Genomic DNA, 7,742 nt, shown 5'->3' on the forward strand with positions numbered 1-7,742 from the left:
TGGGAAGCATTGTTCAGCTTCTACGAGCATGCTGCCTTTGTGCTGAAGGGCAGCTTCTGATTTTACTATTTTGGGAATTCTCAGGGTGAAATCATAAGACTTGGCTCTAGGAAAAAATTTTTTTTCTTTCCTGAAAAATCTCATCTTATTAAGAGAAGAAAACTTTTAAGTAGCTTGTTCTATCATGCAAAGCTTGTCACATGGGCCTGTTTTGGAGCTAGGGTGGGTCTCACGCTGTGAATAGGGAGTACAGGATCGCTGCAGGCTGTAAGCCTGAGGGATAACAGAGCATCCTAGCAGTGTAGCGGGGTAGCCACACCTGTGAAATGCAAAGGGCTCCCATCCACCTTTACGGCATGAAGTCATTGTGTTGCTCTGAAGACAGAATGAAGCCTAATACCATCACCAGTCAGCAATAGTTTTGTGCCATATGATTACTTTTTTATCTTTAACTGTTCTAGAAATTGCACGTGCACATTTTCACTAGTGAATTACCTGACTGCTTGTTCTTTGTACATCCTGTACAGTCCCTGCACAAGCTGCAGTTACCCTCTTTGTAAGGTTTCATTACTGCAAATGTTTCCATGTTTGCCTACACAATTGCCATCGGTAGAGTGGGGGTTTTTTTGATTGCATTTTGTTTGTTTGTCTGTTTGTTTGGATGTTTGGGTTTTTTGCCTCTGTTCAAATGCTTGTTTTACCTGTCGCCGAAACAGCTGGTCCTTTTTCGGAATTAGATGTTTGTACATTTTTCTTATAGACTTTCCAATGAAAAAAGATATATTTTCTATTAATTTATTACAATGGCACTAAGACAACTAAATTGCAGACATATGAAGCATTTTTACTGGAGTTTATCATTGTCCAGGTTGTTAAGGAGGTTGGCAATATGTCTTTTCTGATAATCTGCTTTGCACTTGAAAGCTCTCTATGTCCGCAGACCGTGGTAATGCATTGACTGGTTTATGACGACGAGCTCTTGGGACGTTGGTTCCAACAGATTGTGGCTTACAACTGAAATAACATGTAGTTGTTTGGAGTACACAATGTTTATCAAAATAAATATTCAATGCAAATTTCTTATTTTATTCTTGTCTCTTCAGTGTCTCTCTGTAACAATGCACTGGTGTTTGCTGGACAGATGGACACACACACACACAAACACACACGCCTTTTAGTACAGCATCTGAGAGGAAGGTATACAGCTCCCTACTTATTTCAAAAGACAAAAACCAAGGGGCCAAACCACCCCTGTGTGCATTTGCTGGCCAGTCCACAGCACATTTCACTGCCTACCCAGTCACTGTCTGCAGGACCCGAGACAGGGAGACTGGAAGGGAAGGAGATGGGAGTGGGAAAAGGGATATTACAGTGGGCAGGCATGGGAAAGGGCTGTATTTGGAGCAGGTGGGGGACTATTAGTAGATTAAAACAAATATCTTGTTCCCCTGTTCACAAAACTTTTTTCATTGAATAAGGTGAACATAGAGTAAAAATATATATGGAAATAATATATAAAACAGGTATAAAGTTTTTGTAGTGAGCAGCTGTTAAAGCTTATGAGAATCTCACTATCAGCTCAAGTATGACTTTGGCTGTAAATTTTCCATCCTGGGACGGTGCCAGCTGGGCAGACTCTGCTATAAAACTGTTTGGAGGCTGCAAAAATGGAATGGGATTTCTTGGTGGCAGCAATCAGCATTTCTAACATCCAAGCACATATTTTTTAATCAAGTATCAAAATAGTAGTTAGTACATTAGGGGAGATCACCCACCTAATGCCTCCAGGCCAGGAAACAGAAAACACACCCTGCCTATTCATGTCAGATAGAAACTACTGATACATTGGACTTTTGCAGATCAACTCCATGGGGAAAAGAAAGAAAAAAGCTGAAAGTCAAGGCAGAAATCTCAGTCCACAACACCAGCTCCGGGAAAAAAATGAAACATCTATTTAACGGCGTAATAAGATTAAAGCCTTCCACCTTGAGAGCTGCAGAGGCTGCCCTTGGGGGCAGGGGCAGAGCTGGGCTTTAGCCTCTGACTGCCACACAGCAGTGAAGTGACAGGGGTGGCACGGGGAGGTCCCAAGGGCCGGACAGCAGCGGGCAGAACCTGCAGAGGCCCCCAGGGTGGGCAGGCCAGGAGTCCTCGCACACCCACTCGTACCCATAGCTTATGCACACATGGACACTGTCTTATACACACAGCTTTTATATATATGCACACGCATCTTACGCGCACACACATATATACTTGTACACATACACACAGACATTCCTTTATATACACACATGTACACATGCACACATACATATGTACATATCTCATATATATATATGCACACACCCCCCTACACGTAGCTTACACATACCCCTTCCTCACACACAGACTCTTTATTGATTTTTTTGATGGAGTCAAAGGGAGGTACGGTCTCCCCCACCACACCCTGAGAGCACCCAGGCAGATGTTACGTTACCACCGTGCCGCTGCTGCTGTGTGTGCGTGCGTGTGCATGCACGTGTGTGTATTTGTGTATAAGGAGAGGGTGTGTGGATATATGTGTGTGTGTGTATAAAGGGGGGGTCTATGTGTGGATACTTATGTTTGTGTATTTGTGTGTGTATGTAAGGGGGTAGGTGGGTGTTTCTGCGTGTGGACCTTTCTGTGAGTGTATCTGTGTGTGCCTGTGGATGTACTGCTTGTGTGTATGAGGGGTGTGTGGATATGCAAGTGTGTGTATGGTGGTGTCCATGCACGTACAGCCGTTAGAGCTAACTTAACAACAACCTATACCTGACCACATACAATTCATTACCTTAGTTCCAAAATTATCAGGTAGCTTCTAGTTATATGTATCTATTCAACTACAGGCAAGACATAAGAGATCCGCTGCCCGCTGATCGTACCATCTCCCGCACGACAACTCGCCAAATTTCTTACCAACGATTAAACAGCGTAAAACCAAAACGCGTTTCACCCGGCGGCGGGCCGGGCCAGGCGCCCCCACGGCCGGACGCCGCCTCACGCAGCGCGAGGGCCAGCCCGCCGCCCGCCGGCGCGAGGCCGGCCGTTGCCTGTCCGCGCCCGCCCTCCAGCGGCCGCGCGGCGCCGCAGCGCCCCGCTCCCCTCGCCTGCCCCGGCGGGGCCCCGCGGGGCCCGCGGGCGGGAAGACGCTCGGCTTCGCCGCTGGGTCTCCTCACGAAGGCAGGCCCGCAAGCGGAGGCCGGGGCTCCTTCCCGCACGTCCGGTCACCCCGGCGCGGGGGGGAGTCTGCCCGTGCCCCGGCGACGGGGGCAGCCGCCGGCACCCTGAGGCGACGGGGGCAGCCGTCGGCACCCTGAGGCGACGGGGGCAGCCGCCGGCACCCTGAGGCGACGGGGGCAGCCGCCGGCACCCTGAGGCGACGGGGGCAGCCGCCGGCACCCTGAGGCGACGGGGGCAGCCGTCGGCACCCTGAGGCGACGGGGGCAGCCGCCGGCACCCTGAGGCGACGGGGGCAGCCGCCGGCACCCTGAGGCGACGGGGGCAGCCGCCGGCACCCTGAGGCGACGGGGGCAGCCGCCGGCACCCTGAGGCGACGGGGGCAGCCGCCGGCACCCTGAGGCGACGGGGGCAGCCGGCGGCCGTGCCGGTGCCGAGGGTGAGGTGGCCGAGCGGCTGGAGCGGGGAGACGGGCCAGGGGCGGCCTTGCGGCGCTCCCCCAGCCGGCGGAGCTTCGGCCCTCCTCCGTGCGGCCTTGTACAGGCCGGGCACTTGGCAGAGCTTTCCTCGAAGGGGTGAGCTCGCACGTTACCTGGCAACATTTTAGAAATTAGTGTTGTGCTCCTAGCTGCAGCTTCTGCCTTTAAAGGGAAGTGCGGCGAGAGCTCCACGTCGGGAGGGGCTGTGTTGGCTCTCTGGTGTTGGTTTGGTGGGGTTCTTGCTTTTCTTGTAGATGCTGCCTTGGGCAATGGAAAAAGAGGGTACGGGTTGAATCACAAACTGAGGAAAACCCAGAGATTCTGGCTCTTACTTGAGCGCCGCCTTATCCCAGCGTGACAGTAATACTCCCAGCTGAGTGTCACTCACATTTAGTCTCTTCTGAGCAGCAAGCAACAGAGCCGCCACAGTTTCTGCTCACAGCTACGAGGCATAGGGACGCTTCCCCCTTTGCTTCGCAGAGCTTCGATTCTCCCCAGTCCTCTGGACAATAAGAAACACTGTTTGTCCAGTGCCCCAAACAAAGTGCTGTTTATGCAATCCTTGCAGAGCTTCAGACCAGCCGGTCCATCACCTCCACCAGCAGCTGAAGCCGCTGTGATGTGTCCAGGCTCTTTCAGCCCCAAAGGGCCATCCCAGCAGCTGGCTCAGAGGCTGCTTTGTCACACCTCCTTCCTTCTGACCGAAGGATGGGGGAGGCATGTATAGAAACCACCACTGCAGCTACACCCTTCCTTCCTCTTGCACGTCTTCTTCACAAAACACACCTACAGAAGCTCCTCCCTGTGGTGATCCCTTAGCCATGGAGCTGAATCCAGCATGTACACTCACCGTATAACTTTAAAAACACCACCCAAGAGAGAGCTCCATCACTTTACAAATAGAGTAAGGTGCAATTTCTGAGTTTGAGTCTCAGCTGGAGTATCTCAGCAGTCAGAAGCGGTACCAGGACACAGTAAGGGGCCTCTGATAGGGAAGCAGTAACAGGGCTCAACAGGAAATTGTTCTGGAAAAAGCCCCTTAGAAATAAGTATCTATCTCTCCTCCTTTGGCAAAGGGTATAACGTAAGATGACGACAAAATTTCCAGCACAACCATAACCTCATCTCATCTTCTATTGCGGTCTTAGTGTTGAATGAGTTGTATAGGATAATGTTTCTTAAAGCACAGATGCCTCACCTAAACCCAGGGATCTGTCAGTTGATAGCTACACCTCAGGAAATTAATGCAGCTGATTTGACTTTTATTTCTGCTTTTTCTCTAGTCCATCTCCAGTATTCAGCTGGTACTGCTACATCATTTGGGTATGATGTCTTGAGTATAGTCTTCCCTGTTACAAATATAAAGCTGATTTTCTCATCCAGAAAGTGAGACTGTCCTTGCGTATCACTACTGACGGAAATAATAACGTGGCCGAACTATATTTCGGGCCTTACAAGGATTATTTGAGAATTGAGCAAATGGCTTAAATGGTAATACTGTGTGGGAACAGGGGTTGGGCAGGAGCGGTGATAAGATAGAAAGTGGCCTTTCCCTGGTTAGGTTACACCGCTCATTAGATCACAACAAAATACCTAGCTCCCACATTAAATGAAAGTTAGTTAGTTTTTCAAAAATCTTCTACTCAACTGCTGTCTTAATTGCCAAAACCCTTACATGTCTACACTTCCATTAAGCTCCCTGGCAACTGCATCCTATTGTAACTGCAATTATCTAAAGTTCACACAGTTATTAACATGTTTTACAGCACCAGAAAGACAACAGCTGACTGTCAAGGGTTGAGCAGTCATAGGGTATGGCTGTGGATACAATTGGTAGGATGAATAATAAAGTATTCATACAAAAGTCATGTAATTTAAAAGTATGCACTATTTTGGATACTTGTGAGATTTCATTTTAGATGAGGGGATGAAAACTGACTTATTTTTTGCAAAAGAAGTTGAATGAAATAAAATTGCACTGAGGACAAGTTAAAAAAAACCCATACAGGATGGCTTGCAGCCGTGGATCTGGGAAATAATAAGTAATGATCACATGAATACACATATTAAACCTTTATTTTATTTGCTTATTGACTCAGCAAGTGCTCAGCCATGATTTTTTTTTCAATACAACCTTGCGATGCAATTATTCATGTATAACTCAGCCTTCCTCACTACAAGGAAGACTCTACGTAAGTTACAGCAAGATCCAGGTTACTTCAGTAAACAGCTGCTTCTCATTGCTAATGGCCTTGCACCTTGCAAGCAAATGTGGGGGCCTTGCTGGTCACCTCTTTCCAAAGCACACGGAAGCCTGCTGACATGTAACACTGCCATCAGCAAAGGCACCTGACTGATTTAAATATTAACAATTTCATGAGTGCTTAATGCTCTGGCCAGTGCTTTCCACAGAATTAGTGGGCATGTCACCAACAGAGAAGTCCAGCCTATTTTCAGACACTACTGAAAATTATCTTTAAAAGCAGTAGATATTATAGGCAGTAAAGATGGCCCAACAGTTTTTCTGGAGGCACCACTAAATTACAAAAGGAAAAAAAAAATGTTTTGGTTATAAGCCTTATGGAATAGAGCGTTCTAGTCCCTATTCTGTAAAAAATCAGGGTCTCTTCTGTCCAACTGCAACAGAGCAGAGGCACAGTAATTCTGGAACAAGAAAGAAAATAACTTTCTGTTTCTGAGAAGTGTCAAAAAGTAACACAATCTTTCCCCATTTTATTCCATGCCAAGGACTTTGCCAATAGGATTATTATTACAGCCTCAGGAGGCACTGAGCCACATGAACATTAGAAACTCCGACACAGGTCACCTCTGTGCTGCTCTTTCGGAGCCAGGGTATCTGCAGGCATCCTAATGGGATGAATTACAGCACTTCACAAGACGGGAAGACTCTGCCATCAGTAGTGAGAGGTACAAGGCATCAGCGGGAGGGCCTCTGGCGCAGGGACCGTCCTCCTCTTAAGAGGCTGCATAGCAAGACCATGTGCTGCAGGAACACGTATTTGCTGGCCTTTGCCAGCAAGACTGGGAAGAGGCTGAAACTCCTTTAACTGTCCAGTTTCTCCCTCCCAAGATACTAATGTCTATGTAATAATTAAAAAAAAAAAAAATCCCCAATTTTTTGAGAAATTCTTTATTACAATTGTTGCTGTTAGTTTAAATGATGATGAACAGATCTGCCTTTGATAATACAGAAATCCAGAACCCAGCTGACACCAGTATCGACAGTGAAAATACTGGTCTACTAAGTAGCATCAGACGGGAAAGAAACAAAGCATTTCCCAGCTGTCTCTGGATAAAGGCTGGCATGCCATATAACGCTTGATTGTAATGTGTTACATCAACCTTTTAAGTACTAATCAGAAACTACACTGCACAGACCTCTTCTGCATGTGTCCAACCCCCTCACACTACCCGACTTCTCTACTGGAGGAGAAAAACCACCACCACCAAAAAATTCAAGTGGAGTGTTTTGCCTTCATGAATCCAAGCAGCTCTAACCTTCCCGGCAATTTGGCATTACCTGAAATAAGTGGGGTTTGTCCCTGTTAAAATGGCACAGTATGAAAGACAGAAAATAGTGATATGCAAAAGTAGTTCATTTTATCCCAGATCAAGAATTATCAAATAAAAGTGTATCAACAGACATAGTAGGATAGCAATCTTAAGAATGAGAAACATGAGAGTACCAATGAAACAGGCATTTGTAAAAACAGGGACATCCCCATTATTCAGGCACAGGTTCTTTGAATTTCTATAAACGTCCAATGCTATTAAAAAAACAACCAAACTCTAGAAAAGGTGAACACTGTTACTCCTTGAATAGGAGACAAGACATAGATAAAGAGTAGAAATAATTTCCAAGCCTTACTACAAAACCCCATGGCCAAATATCAAACAAAAGTAGGCTGTTCCGTATCTTAACAAAATGGTATTTTAGTTTACGATTTCCTTTTTGCGAGAAAATTTAAAGACTTCAGAAACAGTGACAGGAATGTAAAGTCTTTTTGAAGTCAAGGCTGACCTGACTGTTCAGAGAAG

Source organism: Buteo buteo, chromosome 13 (assembly GCF_964188355.1).
Source record: "Buteo buteo chromosome 13, bButBut1.hap1.1, whole genome shotgun sequence".
Lineage (NCBI taxonomy): Eukaryota > Metazoa > Chordata > Aves > Accipitriformes > Accipitridae > Buteo > Buteo buteo.